This window comes from Mastigoproctus giganteus, chromosome 8 (genome assembly GCF_048544385.1).
Source record: "Mastigoproctus giganteus isolate SK-2022 chromosome 8, ASM4854438v1, whole genome shotgun sequence".
Lineage (NCBI taxonomy): Eukaryota > Metazoa > Arthropoda > Arachnida > Uropygi > Thelyphonidae > Mastigoproctus > Mastigoproctus giganteus.
This window is the reverse complement of record NC_143582.1, coordinates 140,508,136-140,526,603: the sequence shown is the minus strand read 5'-3', so window position 1 is coordinate 140,526,603 and position 18,468 is coordinate 140,508,136. Positions and strand designations below refer to the sequence as shown.

General features: G+C 38.4%; 1 protein-coding gene across 1 annotated transcript in view; it reads left to right on the top strand.

Annotated features, from left to right (window-relative positions):
* Cad87A (cadherin 87A) overlaps positions 1-18,468 on the top strand; it is a 778,434-nt gene that overhangs the window by 345,708 nt on the left and 414,258 nt on the right. The window lies entirely within an intron of this gene.

Below are 18,468 nucleotides of genomic sequence, written 5' to 3'. Positions count from 1 at the left end.
TAAAAGCAGATAAAGGCAGTAGAGCCTAGTTTCAAATAAAATGACTATATTAAGTTAAATAATCTTATTGGACTCAATGTGTTTTTTTTTTTACATTAATCTGACTGCTAGTCTTGAGAGAGAGAGAGAGAGAGAGAGAGAGAGAGAAGAAAGAAATCACAAAGGCTATGGAAGACTGGCTAAGTAGACCATTTAAAAAATAAATAAAAATAAAAAAATTCATAATATTATTGGGCCTACCAGCAACGAAGCATTGATTTTATTTGGAAACAAAAATTCATAAGGAATGTTAGATCCATCTTTAGCAGTAATTACAGTCCAAGCCCAAATTTTTCAAAATGGTTAGCTTACTTGTTAAATCCACTTAATCACTTAAATTCCATTGACTTCAGCATTATTAAAAAGGAAAAATTTAATAACAGCACTATCCTGGTATGTATGGATGTTGGAGACATGTTTATGAACATTACAGTGGGAGAAGCAATATATACAATAAAAACCAAAATAATATGTTGGGAAGTTACTTAAACAAACAAATAGGATGCTTTTTATGTTATGATAATTAAATTATTACAAATGGTTTTACAACCTGGATATTTCTAATTTGAAGGAAAATTGATATACAGACTTAGAGGTTAAGTATGGGGAACTTACTCTCTTCTTTCATGGCAGATATATTTATGAGGATTTTGAGATGAGAGCTATTGGTTTAGTCTTTACAGGATTCACAATGTGGATCAAATATCCTAAAACCAATTTTTTGAGTTCATAAACAATATACATAAAACTATTAAAGTTATTATTATTTTACGTACAAGTTAGTGCAAATGCATCATATTAGTACACAGCTAAACTCTGAATCAGTAAAAGTTTTGCAAAAGCGGCATTGTTTAAGTTATATCTCATATTGTGAATACCTTCACAACAAGCTGCCATGATATTGCACTACTTCGAATAAATAACGCTATATCATGTATGAAGTAGTGCAGTATCATGTAACTTATTGTGAAGGTATTCACAATATGAGATATAACTTAAATGATGCCGATTTTGCAAAAATTTTGCTAATTCAGAGTTTAGCTGTATATTTATATGATGCATTTGCACGAACTTGTACGTTGTCTAATTCTCTTTCAGCCTGAGGCATAAGCCCTTAATCCATCTTAGTCTTGGTTATTATTATATTAATGCCACTCTTATACCACGTGAAATTAATAATATAGTTTATTGGGCTGTTTGCCTACATTACTATACATTAAAATGACATTTCGGGTATCTTACTGGTACCCATCATCAGACCATGCTGTTTGGGAAACAGAAAATAGAAAAGGTTACAAATTTTGAATATTTTAGAATATTACAGTTACAATTACTAAAATTTTTTTACAATTACAGTTGCAATTACCAAAATTTTTTACAATTACAGTTATAATTATCAATATAACAATTACAGTTGCAACTATCAATATTGCAATTACAATTTGCAAATTATGATTCTTAAGTTTTTGAATTGCCATTATGATAGAAAACAGGAAATCTAAGGTAAATACTAAGAGATTAAATTCTTACTTGTTGACCGACTCCTTTTGCCGATGCTTCCAGGAACCTGATGTGTGTATAGGGCAAGAGGAACTGCCAGCAGTTAATTTATAGGATTGTAATTAACTCCATTAGCCAATAGGATAGTGCAAGTTTTTATCCTGGATTTGAGATTCTTGTGTAGAGGGAGCCTGGGGTGACCTTTGCTCCTATACTCTGTACATCAGGGTTGGTGTGCAGGCTGGCTCAGAATCTTACTGATACCTATCATCAGACCATGCTACTGGTGCCAAGTTTTTATCCTGGATCCAGGGTTCTTGTGTAGTGGAAGCATTACTTATTTGCTCCTATACTCTGGACACTATTTCTTGATGATTTGGTGGAGAAGGAACAAATTAAATTATTTTGGTTTGAATTGAGATGGTACAAACTAGATGTATTATTACTAGTAGTGGCCACAATCAGATTTCCTTGCAGGTGCCTAGTTTCCAGACTGTGGTTTGCAAAACTAAAGTATTTCATGATAAGAATATCCTTTTATTACCCTCATGATTCTTTATCTCCCTAACTAATCTCATTGCCCTTCTCTGTATACATTCCAATAGACCAGCATCCATCCTAAAATGAGGCTTCCAGACCTGTATGCAGTATTCAATGTGTATCATCCTAACCATTGCCTTATACAATGGTATAATTGCCTCCTTATCCTTTCTGGCAAAATTCCTGTACATCATTGTCAAAACGAAGTGAGCTGTCCTAGCAGCTGGTGGGCTATAACTCTTTTTCATTTTCCACTACTATCAGTATTGTAGCACACAGTTGATATATTATTCTGGGATTACTGCTACCCATATGCAGTACTTTGAATTTGTCAGTTATATTTCAATTGCCACTTCTCAGTCAATCTGCTTAATTTTTTTAGATAATTTTTCAGAAGCATACCTTAATTACTGTCATTACCCACTCTGTTGAACTTTGTATCATCTGAAAACTTACATATTATGCTGGTAGATTCCCATGGTTCAGTTCTTTCTCTCACTCTTTTTTTCTCTTGTATATTATTGACTTTCTTGCCTTCATCAGTATCATTAATAAATGTTGAAAACAACAATTGGCTCGGCACTAAACCTGGAGTATTTCACTAATAACATTCGTCAAAGAAGAGCAGTGCCCATTGATAACCACTTTGTCTTCTTATGCTAGACCATTCCTTTATCCACAGCAGTAACTTGCCCCTAACGCTGCATTATTCCAATTAGTACAGCAGTATTTTATGTATCAAAAAACTTTGATAATCAAAAAACAGTATCAAAAGCTTTTCTGAAATCTATGTATGTGATATTGAAATTATTTTTTCCACCCAGTTCCTTTGTTACTACATCATCTATTCAATCAAATTGGTTAGACAAGATTGCCGGTTGATAAAGCCATGCTGTGACTGCAGCATGGCTCCATTCCTGTTTAGGTGGTCCAGTTTTTTTATTGCTTTAATCAGTAACTCCATAATTTTACCTGCAACAGAAATCAAGCTAATAGATCTGTAACTACTCATGTCTCCCTTTGATCCCTTTTGTAAATTGGAGATACATTTGCACATCTCCATTTCATAGAGACCTCCTGAATCCAAGAATACCCCCATAATTATGGCTAAGAGTTTGCTAACCTTCTCAGTATAATTAAATAGATTCTGTCCACCCCAGGTACCTTATTTAAGTTTAGCTTCAACAATTACCCTTCACGTACCTTTCAGTTCAGTTATCACAAAATCATTTAACTCCTGTAATTTTGTGTACTTCCAGCATCCTTAAGAAATTACTCATGTATGAACATTAATGCAAAATAATAGAATAGAATCTTTAATTACAGCATGATATACAAACAATTAGTCCTGTCATGACATGGTGGTGCCAGGGGTTTACAATACATTTTTACAAAAAAGATGCACATGAGAAAAACATATGCTACATAAATTCAGATTATCGGAAGGCAAAAAAGCACAGTTCTACATTTTCAGTTTGACGAGGATTCCCTTCTTGTATTTTTTATTGTTGACCACTTCTTGGAGGTCCCTGTCGATCGCTTGCAGTGAGGGCAACATTTGTTTTCAGGAATTAGCTGGTTATGGTTTGCTAGCAGCTGTGCTGATGACTGGAAATAAGAGGGAAGAATGCGCCAAGAACAGTGATCCCAGAAGTTCGGCTCTGTAATTTTACCGGTGGCCATCTTATAGTGAACAGCAGCCTTCTTTCTCCGATGTAGGATCAGAGCCTGCACAGTTGAAGGGCATCTGCTAACTGCATTGATCTGAGAGCTGGGGGAAGGTGGAGTTGGGTGTTAGCCAATTTTAGAAGCCAGAAATCAGCAGCCGAGGCCCATATCTCTGAAGCATACAGTATTTTCGGGTATAGGTTTGATACAATGTATCTTTTTACTAGGTTTGGGTCAGTGGTGTGGAGCAGCTGTTGTTTGGTGACCCAGTTATCTATTATATATCTGTTATATAGATTGAAGAGTGGATCGATGATGAAGGTGCTTAAGCATTTGATGATGAACTGGGGGATGCCATCGCCACTGGTGGTTGCTGTGAGAGGAAGAGTGTTAATGGCCTGCATCAGTTGTTGCTTGGAAATTCGAATCGTAGCGAGACTATCAGTGGGATGAGAGTGGCTGAAGAGTGGCAGGTTGGGTAGAGCTGGAGGCTGCTTAGAAAATCTGGCAATGTAGTCGAGCCGGTCAACCAAGTCGATGTTGCTGTAAGAATGCCTTTGTTCTGTAGAATGGTTCCTTCCCCCCTTTTAATGGTTCTTTCGAGGTGCTTCTTAATTGCAGCTGATTTGTTTCTGTTCAATTCGGCCCTGGCTTTGGAGAATGCAATGTGATTTTGGATATTGCCAGAAGCTTTCCATTTGGCGTGTAGTGATTGTTTGTAGTGGAAACTTTGGTTGAGTTGGGGGAGTCCACCACGCTCTGGACCTTGGAGTGATGGTGACTGTCTTGGTAGCAGTGTGAAGGGTGATGGTATTGATCCATTTGGTCATTAGGTCGATTGCGAGGCTCAGTTCACATCCATCTAAGATGTTCCACGAGACTGTGGATGCAGCTTCAATGCAGCGCATTGGATTCAGAAATTTTGGGGCAGTGACCTTTCACACAGATTTGGTTTTGGGGATATTGAAGTATTTTTTGGGTAGAAGAGCTGTAAATATGATTGGTTGGTGGTCTGATTGAAACATGTCGCCTGTGGTTTCTTCGAGTTGACATATCGCTGAAGAATAGACTTATGTTTAATCTATATCGCCAAAGAATAACTATTCAGTTTTCAGCAATCTGATCAGGATTATCAACTGTTATACCATTCATGCCTAGTGGACAAATGCGATTCATCCCTTTCCTTCTAGTGTTCACATAAGTAAAGAATTCTCTGCTACTTTTCTTTACATTCTTTGCCAGAGAATTTTTGTAATTTTCCTTAGCTTGTCGAACACACTTTGTGACTTGATTGCAGACTAGTTTATACCTACTGTAGGTTTCTACATTTCCCAATATATAAGCATCCCTTGCATTTTTCTTCTGTGTCCAGTGTGATTAGGTCATTATCCATTTAGGTATAAGCCTTGAATAGTATCTCTTAGTTGGTATAAAAGCCTAGATTCATCAAATTCATTTATTCATATATATAAATAATATACATTCAGTGATCACTGAATTCTGACTACCCCATCTGTAATAGACTATGCCGTATAGCTTGTTAGTGAACAGCAACTTGTCAAATGACAAATTTATAGAACCAAGACAAACTTATAGTATACCAAGGAAACAACCCATAATCACAGCTCTGCCTGACACCCAAATGTAAATGCCCAAGGAACAGGCAAAGCAGAAATGTTAGACACTCAAAGGAGCGAAAATGCCTTCCACAACATGCTGAATACCGATGACAAAACTAATGTAAACAAAGTAGACTCAAGTGAAGTTCCAGAACATTGGAAATGTGAAAATATCTTCTTCCATATACAATGGGGGATTCTAGGAGTGATGTGTCAATACACACCTATATCTGGTCTGACTTCTATTTTGTAGGAAAATTATTGAATCTCTGATTAAGGTCACCTTGATGACTGTTATAAGAAAGTCACAATTTTTTAAATTTTATTTTTTTATTTTCTTTTCCCAGAAATACCTTGACTGACCAATCTGGCAAAGTATTATAAAGCAGTCACAAAAGAACTGAATTTGGAAATAATTTGGAAGGTTGGCAGGGTTGTTAATGACACTAATGACAGTACATTGCTGCAACAGTATCTAGAAAAGTTGACTAGATGGGCTGAGAGGTGGCAAATGAAGTTTAACATTGACAAATGTAAAGTACTACATATGAGAAGCAGTAATCCCAGAGCAATGTATCAACTCTGTGTTACCACACTGACAGTGGTAGAGAATGAAAAGGACCTGTGGGTAATTGTGCAGATAGATATGAAGTTTTCTGACCAGTGCAGACGGTCAGCAAAAGTAGCTCATGGTGTCTTGTCAATGATATACAGGAATTTTTCTAACAGGGATAAGGAGGTGATTATCCCCTTGTGTAAGGCAATGGTCAGTCCACATCTTGAGTGGCCTGACCATTGCCTACAGGTCTGGAGGCCTCATTTTAAGAAGGATGTAGAGCTGTTGGAACGAGTACAGAGAAGGGCAACAAGATTAGTGAATGGAACAAAGGGTTTCTCTTATGAAGAAAGGCTTAAGTTTTGCAAATTACAGTGTCTGGAGACTAGTCACCTGCGAGGTGTTCTGATTGAGGTGTATAAAGCCTTGAATGGTTTGAGCATGCTCAGTGCGGATGGGAGTCTTCCTCTTGTTCAGAATAATTGCCTGAGTGGGCATAAATTCAAATTGAGGAAAGACGGTAGAATAGATGTGCAGAAGTTTGCCTTTAGCCAGCGGGTGTTGATTGCTAGGACAAACTTCCATCTGTTGTTGTAGAAGTTGATAACTTAAATAGATTCATGGCAGAACTTGACAAACATTTGGAGCGAGTGGATGGGTGAAATAAGGGTTTTTTTTTTTTTTTTTTTTGGCTGATGCTATATAAGCTTGCTTTCTTGCATCATGTGCCTTTGCTAATACTAATGCTAATAACTAACACAAATTTACCTAGATTTCATAAAAGCTTTTGACACATACATGATAGTCCCATGTGAAAGTTCTATTCATAAGTTTAATAGTTTTGTTGCTAGAAGCGAATAAAGGGCTAGTAGAAACTGGTTGAGGACAATGGTGATGAATATACAGTATATCAGAATGAATCAGTATTATAGATTATGACAGACCAAGCTGTTAACATTGAGAATCATATGTTGTTGTTGCTACATCAAAGCTTGAACAAATTATACACTTGATCTAAAAAAAATGCAATTAAGCTTTAATGTGGCAAATGCAAGGTACTTTTAGGACAGTATATAGATCAGTGATATTTGAATTAGTATTAGTAGAGGCATAAGATGCAAGAAAGCAAGTTTATACAGCATCAGCCAAAAAAAAAAAACCCATTATATACCAGAATTTTGCTGTATGAGTTTGTACAAATCAGTGTTCAGACCACATCTTGCATATGCAGGGCTGAAAGAAGTCTCATTTCAGGAATGATATTGTCTTGCTTGACAGGTAAAAAGGAAAATAAAAACTGTTAATTCATTTAGCAGTTATTCAGCCTTAAATGAATTTGATTTATGAAAATGTTTCTCTGCAGGAAAAATTATTAGGTTTAAAGGTGAGTATTATCAATCAAAATATTGCAAGAAGAAAGATTAGTTATGTTGAAAAGAGATATCCATATAGGAAGAGGTACCAGTTTTGTCAGCTGCAAAGTTTAGAAACTAGAATTCCACATAAGGATCTGATTGAAGTGTTTAAGGTCTTATCTGTTTTTTTTTTTTTTTAACTGTGGCGTTGATGCAAATAAGTGCACACAGATTCTAATTAAGAAAAGATAATGGTAGCTGGACATAAGAAAATTTTCCCCTAGTCAAATTGAAAGTTTGGTAAAGGGTAACCAGATATTGGAAAAATATGCCATATGGCTGTGTGAATTCAGAGAACTAACAGGAGAAACTGCTTCTACAGGGATGGGATACATTTAAATAGAAAGGGTGCAAGAATATTTGTTGATGCTATCAAGGTAGTGTTAGGTGGGTTGGAAAACTGCTAGCTTGGCGGGATACAAGGACTAATAGATTAACAGTAGCCACTGGCAGAGGTGAAAGTGATTCTTGCACTGTTTCTATTGGAATGAGCAGAAGCCTGGAACAAAGATGCAGGGTATTTCAGAACCTGCTAGGAGTCATTGTGGTACAAGTAAACACATGGGTTGTGTTAGGGTAGCTAAGAATAGGAACAGGTGCATGTATACTTGCATGTACGCCAATGCTAGGAGTTTGGTAAATAAATTTGATGAATTTGAGGTATTGCTCAGAACATCAAAGGCAGATATTGTTGGGATATCAGAGACATGGTGTCACACAGATATAAAGAATGCAGAACTGGAATTTGGGGAGTACAATGTATACAGGAAGGATAGGAAGGGAGAAGGGGTTATACTATTAGTTAAGAAACACAAAATCCAAGGAAGTGAAGCCAGTCGACATCGCTGGACAGTGCAGTGTCGAGTCAGTTTGGTGTGACATAAACATTGGGAGATCAAAATTGAGAGTAGGAGTGTGTTATAGGCCTAATGACTCTGATGAGTATAATAAGGAACTATACAGGGAAATAGAGTGGGCCAGTAAATCACAGTCTTATAATGGATGGGAGATTTTAATTTCCCAGATATTGACTGGAATTTGTGGGTTGGTCACTCACACACTAGCAAGGCTTTTGTGGATTTATGGATGATTGTTTTCTACATCAGCATGTTTGGGAGGCAACTAGAGGGGGTAATACCCTTGATTTGATTATCAGTAGTGATTCTTCGTGCATTAAGAATCTGTAGATAAATGAACCACTAGGTGGCAGAGATCACAGTGTGCTGGAGTGGGGTTTACTCAAAGAGGTTTTTGCTTTCGTAAAGGTGACTACGGTGCTCTGAGATAGTATTTAAATTCTATATGGTGGGACCAACTGATGATATTACCAACAGCAAATTCAAAATGGGAAGCATTCAAAGAATTTATCTTGGAAGCTACTAGGCTTTACATACCAACTAAGAAATATTGTTCAAGGTTTAGGCCTAAATGGATGTCAGATGAACTAATGAGACATGAGGTAGAGAAGAAAATGCATGGGATACATATAAATTAATGGGTGACATGGAAGCCTATAATAGATATAAGCTGGTCTGTAACCAAGTCACAAAGCAGATTAGGCAGACAAAGGCAGATTATGAGAAATACTTGGCAAAGTATGCAAAGAAAAACAGCAAAGAGTTCTTTACCCATGTAAACTCTAGAAGGAAAGGGATGAATCAGATTGGTCCACTTGATATTGATGATCCTGCTCAGGTGGCTAACAAACTAAATGAGTATTTTGCACCTACATTCGCCCAAGAGGAGTTATTCAGGGAGGGGAATGCCAGAGGTGCTTAAAACTCTGGCAGTGATCTCGATGATTTTGTAATAATTGAGAGGAAAGTGGAGGAGAAGTTGTTGAAGATAAACATAAAAAAGGCACCCGGGGCGGACGGGATCTATCCAGTTATATTAAAGGAGGCAGCAAAGTAAGTAAGCAAACCTTTAGCCATAATTATGAGAGCTTCTTTGGACTCAGGGGAGGAACCCATGGACTGGAGATGTGCAAATGTGACCCCAATTCACAAAGGAGGATCAAAGGGCAACACAAGTAATTATAGACCTGTTAGTTTAACTTCTGTTCCAGGAAAATTAATGGAGGAACTGGTTAATGAAGCACTGCAGGATCATCTAGGCAAGACTTCAGTTATAGCTCGGACATAGCATGGTTTTGTTAAGGGAAAGTCTTGCCTGACCAATTTGATTGGATACTATGATGTGGTCACAAAGGAACTGGATGCAAGGAATAACTTTAATATATCATATATTTGGATCTTAGAAAGGCTTTTGATACTATTGCACATGGAAGCCTGCTGCACAAATTGGAGCAATTGGAACAGTGTGCCATTGGAGGCAAATTGCTGCTATGGATAAAGGGGTGGTTGAGTGGGAGAAGACAGAGAGTGGTAATCAGATATAGATAATTTCCCAGATATTGACTGGAATTTGGGGGCTGGTCACTCACACACTAACAAGGCTTTTGCGGATTTATTGGAAGATTGTTTTCTACATCAGCATGTTCGGGAGGCAACTAGAGGGAGTAATACTCTTGATTTGATTATCAGTAGTGATTCTTCATGCATTAAGAATCTGCAGATAAATGAACCACTAGGTGGCAGTGATCACAGTGTGCTGAAGTGGGATTTACTCAAAGAGATAACTACCATTAGGGGTAAAGGGAAGGGTTATTGCTTTCGTAAAGGCGACTACGATGGACTGAGACAGTATTTAAATTCTATACAGTGGGACCAACTGATGATGTTACTAACAGCAAATTCAAAATGGGAAGCATTCAAAGAACTTATCTTGGAAGCTACTAGGCTTTACATACCAACTAAGAAATATTGTTCAAGGTTTAGGCCTAAATGGATGTCAGATGAACTGATGAGGCATATGGCAGAGAATAAACATGCATGGGATACATACAAATTAACACGTCACACAGAAGCCTATGATAGATACAAGTTGATCTGTAACCAGGTTACAAAGGAGGTTAGGCAGGCGAAGGCAGATTACGAGAAATCTTTGGCAAGGGATGCAAAGAAAAACAGCAAAGAGTTCTTTACTTATGTAAACTCTAGCAGGAAGGGGATGAATCAGATTGGTCCACTTGATATCGCTGGGTCAACTGTTGATGATCCTGCTCAGGTAGCTAACAAACTGAATGAATATTTTGCATCGACATTCACACATGAGGAGTTATTCAGCGAGGGGAATGCCAGAGGTGTATTCAACTCTATCAGTAAGATAGATAATCTTGTAATAACTGAGAGTAAAGCGGAGGAGAAATTGTTGAAGATAAACACAAGAAAGGCACCTGGTGTAGGATGGGATCTAACCAGTTATATTAAAAGAGGCAGCAAAGGAAATAAGCAAACCCTTAGCCATAATTATGAGAGCTTCCTTGTATTCACGGAAGGTACCCATAGACTGGAGATGTGCAAATGTGACCCTAATTTTTCTCTGCGCAGTGCAGACGAGCTGCAAGAGTAGCTCATGGTGTCTTGTCAATGATATACAGGAATTTTTCTAGCAGTGATAAGGAGGTGATTATTCCCTTGTATAAGGCAATGGTTAGGCCACATCTTGAGTACTGTATACAGGTCTGGAGGCCTCATTTCAAGAAGGATGTAGAGCTGATGGAATGGGTACAGAGAAGGGCAACAAGATTAGTGAATGGAACAAAGGGTTGCTCTTACGAAGAAAATCTTAAGTTTTTCAAATTACAGAGTCTGGAGACTAGGCACTGGCGAGGTGATCTGATAGAGGTGTATAAGGCTTTGAATTGTTTGAGCATGCTCAATGCCAATGGGATTCTTCATCTTGCTCAGAATAATCACCTCAGAGGGCATAAATTCAAATTGAGGAAGGACGGATGTCGGATAGATGTGCAGAAATTTGCCTTTGGCCAGCGGGTGGTTGTTTGGTGGAACCGACTTCCATCACTTGTTGTTGAAGTTGATAGCCTAAACAAATTTAAAGCTCAACTGGACAGGTATTTCGAACGAACGGAGGGGTGAAATGGGAGTGGTGTGTGTGTGTTTTTTTTTTTTTTTTTTTTTTGGCTGATGCTGAATAAGCTTGCTTTCTTGCATCATTTGCCTCTGCTAATGCTAATTCACGAAGGAGGATCAAAGAGCGACACAAGTATTTATAGACCCGTTAGTTTAACTTCTGTTCCTGGAAAATTAATGCAGGCACTGGTTAAAGATTTTTTTTTTTTTTTTTTTGATTTGGTAGTTGTTGGCGCATCGGCTTCTGTGGCCATATTGCACCTCCCAAGGTTTTTGCAGTACTTTGATCCAAGCCCGAGGCGGGAATCGAACCCGCGACCTTTGGGTTGCCGGGCAGGTACTTTACCCACTCGGCTAGCCCGGTCGGCACTGGTTAAAGAAGCACTGCAGGATCATCTAGACAAAACTTCAGTTATAGCTCAGACAGAGCATGGTTTTGTTAAGGGGAAGTCTTGCCTGACCAATTTGATTGGATACTATGATGCAGTCAGAAAGGAACTGGATGCATGGAATAACTTTGATGTTATATACTTGATTGTTAGAAAGGCTTTTGATACTATTGCACATGGAAGATTGCTCCACAAATTGGAGCAGTGTGGCATTGGAGGCAAATTGCTGCTATGGATAAAGGGGTGGTTGAGGGGGGGAAGACAGAGAGTGGTAATCAATGGACACTGCTCATCGTGGACTAATGTTATTAGTGGAGTCCCTCACGGTTCAGTATTGGGTCCATTATTGTTTTCTGTTTTTATAAATGATATTGATGATGGTATATCAAGCTTAATGTCCAAGTTTGCAGACGATACGAAGGTTGGCAGGGTTGTCAAGGACACTACTGACACTATGCTACTGCAACAGGATCTGGAAAGGTTGAGCAGATGGGCTGAGAGGTGGCAAATGAAGTTTAACCTTGACAAATGTAAAGTACTACATATGAGAAACAGCAACCCCAGAGCAACGTATCAACTCTGTGGTACTACCACAGGGGGGAAGACAGAGAGTGGTAATCAATGGACATTGCTTATCGTGGACTAATGTTATTAGTGGAGTCCCTCACGGTTCAGTATTGGGTCCATTATTGTTTTCTGTATTTATAAATGATATTGATGATGGTATATCAAGCTTAATGTCCAAGTTTGCAGATGATACGAAGGTTGGCAGGGTTGTCAAGGACACTACTGACACTATGCTGCTGCAACAGGATCTGGAAAGGTTGAGCAGATGGGCTGAGAGGTGGCAAATTAAGTTTAACATTGACAAATGTAAAGTACTACACATGGGAAACAGCAACCCCAGATCAACGTATCAACTCTGTGGTACTACACTGACAGTGGTAGAGAATGAAAGGGACCTGGGGGTGGTTGTGCAGGCAGATATGAAGATCTCTGAGCAGTGCAGACGGCCTGCAAGAGTAGCTCATGATGTCTTGTCAATGATATACAGGAATTTTCCTAGCAGTGATAAGGAGGTGATTATTCCCCTGTATAAGGCAATGGTCAGACCACACCTAGAGTACTCTATACAGGTCTGGAGGCCTCATTTCAAGAAGGATGTAGAGATGCTGGAACAAGTACAGAGAAGGGCAACAAGATTAACGAATGGAACAAAGGGGTGCTCTTACGAAGAAAGGCTTAAGTTTTGCAAATTACAGTGTCTGGAGACTAGGCACTGGCGCGGTGATCTGATAGAGATGTATAAAGCCTTGAATGGTTTGAGCATGCTCGATGCTGATGGGATTCTTCCTCTTGCTCAGAATAATCACCTGAGAGGGCATAAATTCAAATTGAGAAAAGACAGATGTAGGATAGACGTGAGGAAATTTGCCTTTGGCCAGCGAGTGATTGGTTGGTGGAATAGACTTCCATCCCTTGTCGTGGAAGTTGATAGCCTAAATAAGTTTAAGGCTCAGCTGGACAGGTATTTCGAACGAACAGAGGGGTGAAGTGGAAGTGGTTATTTTTTATTTATTTATTTTTTTATTTATTTATTTTTTTTTTTGGCTGATGCTGCATAAGCTTGCTTTCTTGCATCAAATGCCTCTACTAAAGATAATGCTAATCAGTGGACACTGCTCATCGTGGACTAATGTTATTAGTGGAGTCCCTCAGGGTTCAGTATTGGGTCCATTGTTGTTTTCTGTATTTATAAATGATCTTGATGATTGTATATCAAGCTTAATGCCCAAGTTTGCAGAAGATAAGAAGGTTGGCAGGGTTGTTAAGGACACTAATGACAGTACGCTGCTGCTGCTGCAACAGGATCTAGAAAAGTTAAGCAGATGGGCTGAGAGGTGGCAAATGAAGTTTAACATCGACAAATGTAAAGTACTACATATGGGAAGCAGCAACTCCAGAGTGACGTATCAATTCTGTGGTACTACACTGACAGTGGTAGAGAACGAAAAAGACCTGGGAGTAATTGTGCAAGCGGAAATGAAGTTTTCTGAGCAGTGCAGACGGTCTGCAAGAGTAGCTCCTAGTGTCTTGTCAATGATATACAGGAAAATTTTCTAGCAGGAATAAGGAGGTGATTATCCCCTTGTATAAGGCAATGGTCAGACCACACCTTGAGTACTGTATACAGGTCTGGCGGCCTCATTTTAAAAAGGATGTAGAGCTGTTGGAATGAGTACAGAGAAGGGCAATAAGATTAGTGAATGGAACAAAGGGTTGCTCTTATGAGAAAGGCTTAAGTTTTGCAAATTACAGTGTCTGGAGACTAGGCACCTGCGAGGTGATCTGATTGAGGTGTATAAAGCCTTGAATGGTTTGAGCATGCTCAATGCTGATGGGATTCTTCCTTCTGCTCAGAATAATCACCTGAGAGGGCATGAATTCAAGTTGAGGAAAGACGGTCGTAGGATAGATGTGCGGAAGTTTGCCTTTAGCCAGCGGGTGATTGATTGCTGGAACAAACTTCCATCTGTCATTGTAGAAGTTGATAGCTTAAATAGATTCAAGGCAGAACTTGACAAACATTTGGAGCGAGTGGATGGGTATAATAAGGGTTTTTTTTTTTTTTTTTTTTTGTTGGCTGATGCTACATAAGCTTGCTTTCTTTCATCATGTGCCTTTGCTAATGCTAACTTATGTATATTTAAAAAGGGATTAGTTGAATATTTGAAAATAAATAAATAAAATATAAAACTAGTGAAAACGTTTATATATTTTTATTTGATTATTTATTTTATATTTTTTATTTATTAATTTTAGTTTATTTTATTTTTCGTGACAGATTCTGCCTAAGCTTTGCTGTGCCATTTTAATACTAAATCCCCCTAATCACAATTTGCCTAGAGAAACATTAATTTTTTATAAATAAGATTACCTAAAGGCTGATCTGTTTTTTTGTATATAATACGGGACCCAACTATACCATGTGCTATCTGATGAGAGACACAGATTAGTTACCTCTCACTGCATTGCACATGGTTTTGCTTAGTACATCTCTTGTGAGTAATGAAGCAGTTGTATTGGAGTTGCCATGTGAAATACAGAAGTTAACACTTTGAATATTTTAATATAATATGTACTATATGGCCTGTGAAACAGATTAACAAACTGAGTATATTCTTGTGTATTTTTCATCCAGGAGAAATTTCCCTTAACCACAAATTTCCTAGAGAAGCATTACTTTGAAACAAAGAACATCACTGAAAGGCTAGTCCATTATTTTGTTAAAATTCAAGACACTGTTTGCCTCTTACAAGGCTTACTTGTTTCTCATCAGATAGTGCAGTGTTTCCCAAACTTTTTTAGTCAATTAACACTTTTCATCTCATTTTCATGGAACACTTACAAAAACACAAGTTTAGGTATAAGGTATAAGGTATGTTCGTGTCAGACGGCACCTGGGATTTCTCCCATCTCCGCGTGTGTTTCGCTGTATCGAGGACAGTACACTGTCAAGCCAGAGACTTGAAAGTGTGTGGGTCGTGTCCATGCAGTGTGATATGTTGTGCCCATTGTTTATCCGGCTTATTGGCCGCCAGGCCCCTAGTGGCCCGACGTTGCCCATACCCTGCCACGTGGAGGCTAGCAAGGTGTATCCAGTATCACAACAATTTGCTCTGGCAGGTCCTGCCACCTAGTTTCCTGGGATTTCAGTGGCTAGGGCCTATTTAAAAAAAAAATAAATAAATAAATAAAATAAAATAAAAGTTTATGCATTTGACATTAATGCTTAATGGGATTGCTGTTAGGAAATCGCTGGTTAGGGTTGAACACTAAAGAGATGTGTTAAAGGCCAAATAGGTCGGGCAAAATTTTGATGTTATTAAATTTAGACATGTAACGCTAGATAAAAGCTGATAGTGTTAGATATCTTAGAGATTTGCACAAAACGGTAGAATTTAGACATTGGTTATAATTTGGCGGCATTGTTAAGGGATGTACTCGGTCGATTTAGTGAGAGAGAGAGGGGGGGAGATTGAAGACTGGGGAGGAAACAGATAGAAGAATACGGATGGATAGAGTAGGCATCCCCAAAGAGGTCAGTGGAGACGAGCCCCACCAGGTGAAATATGGGGGGTAGGCAGGGAGGAGAGGAGACAGAGATCCGTCTCCTCCATTCCCTGCCTGGGGATGGGGTTTTAAAGGGAACCAGGTTAGAGTACCCAGTTCGGATCACCAATGGCGTGTTGGCAGCAAAGCCGCAGAATGTCTTCGTCGGTGTCTTGTCCAAGGAGTGTCGAATCCGGTATGAAGGTCCAGCTGCCCATCCCGCTCTGGGGGTGGGATATGTTAGCTGGCAGTGGGGAACCTACCAGGTGAAGGGGGAGGGAGACGCACACATTTACTTCATTCGTAATGTGCATTCTCACTCTACTTGCATTCTTTTTTTTTTTTTTTTTTTTTTATACTTTTTTTCTTATTTTATAATTTTTTTTTTATTTATTTATTATATATTTTTTTTATATTTTATTAAATATGATGCATTGTGCATCAGGAGCATCTTTATTTCCAACACATTATAAAGCCAAAATTCAAATAACTGTCATCATACTTTCGTTTTGGTCCTTTATTAGTTGGTTCCTGTTTTTTTACTTCTAATTTTTGGGGAACAAAAGGCTGCAATTTTTCAACCTCGTTTTGACATGTGACAGTATTGTGTTAATTTTCATCGACCACAGTTGCACTACTAGAAGCACTTTGCTTCTCATTTTAAAGTTCTTTTTTTTCAACCACAAATTTATGGTCACATATTTTAATAATAATATTTCAAAATACTAATAATTATCAAAAAAAATTTATACAAGGAAGTGAGTTTAGTTATGATATTGGTTCGCTTCCTTTCCTCCTCTCCTTCAACCTGTGTACTTCAGGCTAAATTGCATATGAATGGCATACTAGATCACCACATTGCTACTTTTTTTATAGGTGTTATTGCCTCTACACATACTTCTCTATGCAAAGCCCGTGAAAATAAAGGGTTCTTCGGTCTATTTGATTATTAGTCTATGCCAGTATATTAATAACTGAAAAAAAATTATGTTAAATATTACCGTATTTCCCCATGTGTAAGACGCACCTTAATTTTGGGCCTGAAATTTGAAAAAAAAAAAAAATGTATTACATAAAGTTATTGAACTCAAGTTTTATTCATCATAAAATTCATACAACTCATCACTGTCAAAACTCCATCCATTAGCTTGTCCTTATCTGTGTCTCATCCTCAGTTCCATCTATGGCATTTGAAATGCCACACTTCTTAAATGACTTGACAACGATCTCAATCTTGATATTATCCCAGGATCTTTTCACCCAGGTACAAACTTCTCCTATAATTGGTTTCTTCACTCTTCTGCTGGTGTCAAATTGTCCCCAGAAGACTTCATCCATTGGTTCCATTCATCTCTCATGACAGCTTTGAAGGGTTTGTTAATGCTGACATCAAGTGGTTGGAGCTGGGATGTCAAGCCTCCGGGTATGACGGCAAGTTTTGTTTTTTGCTCTGCAGCAATCTTCTTTGTATTTTTTGTTATGTGTGCCCTGAAATGATCAAGCACCAATAGGGCAGGTTTGCGTAAGAGCCCACCTGGTCTCCTGCTCCAAACTTTCTCAAACCAGATCTTCATCCCATCCTGATCCATCCAACCATGAATGTGGACAATCACTCCTCGAGGAATGTCTTCTTTTTGCATTGTTTTGCGTTTGAAAATCAGCATAGGGAGGCAGCTTGGTTCCGTCGGCACAACAAGCTAGAACAACTGTATAATGGCTCTTTTCATGTCCACTTGTCTTCACAGTTAGTTTTCACCCCCCCTTCTTATCAACAGTTCTGTTACTTGGGACATCAAATTGAAGGGGCACTTCGTCCATATTTGCAATCTGTCCCAACTGAAACTGATGTGTCTTCAGACATTGAATGACAAAACGATGAAATTCAAGGACCGTCTGCTCATAGCTTTCAGGCATCTTTTGGGAAAGTCTGGTGCATGTACGCATGCTTAGCCCACTCCGTTTCATGAACCTGAAGCACCAATTGTGCCCTCCTTTGAAATCAGTAACTTCTTTTTCATCAGCAATTCTTCTTGCCTCATGCTGAACCATCTTTGTGGACACAGGAATTCCAATTGCCCTTTGCTCCTCAATCCATATCTTCAGTTCCCTCTCTAAATTAGGCCATTTTGCTGACTTGCCTCTAATGGCCTTCTTCTGCCGTGTCATTTTCAGTAGGGTTTCTTCTTCCTGTAGCCAGTCTCAGATTGTTTTCTCAGTTGGAGGAGGACCAAACTTACATTCAGCAGCACGATTTCCATTCACTTTTGCAAACTGGATCACTTTTAACTTGAATTCAGCACTGTACAAAAATCTTTTCTGAGCCATTTCTTGGCAGAACGGGCAAAACGTAACCTAATATACCGGTAACAAGTGCGAAACAATGAGCGCAAAGACAACAAGTGCGAAAAAGTGGGAAATGCAAGTAAAAAAAATCTACAACCACTATATAAGACACACCCAGTTTTTAGACCCCAAATTTTTCGAAAAGGGTGTGTCTTATACATGGGGAAATACGATATAATGATACAAAAGTGGTGTACGTTACAAATATGCAAAATTTATTTATTTTATTATTTTTTAATTAATAATTAAGATTTTTCATGGAACGCTTGTTCACATCTCACAGAACATTAG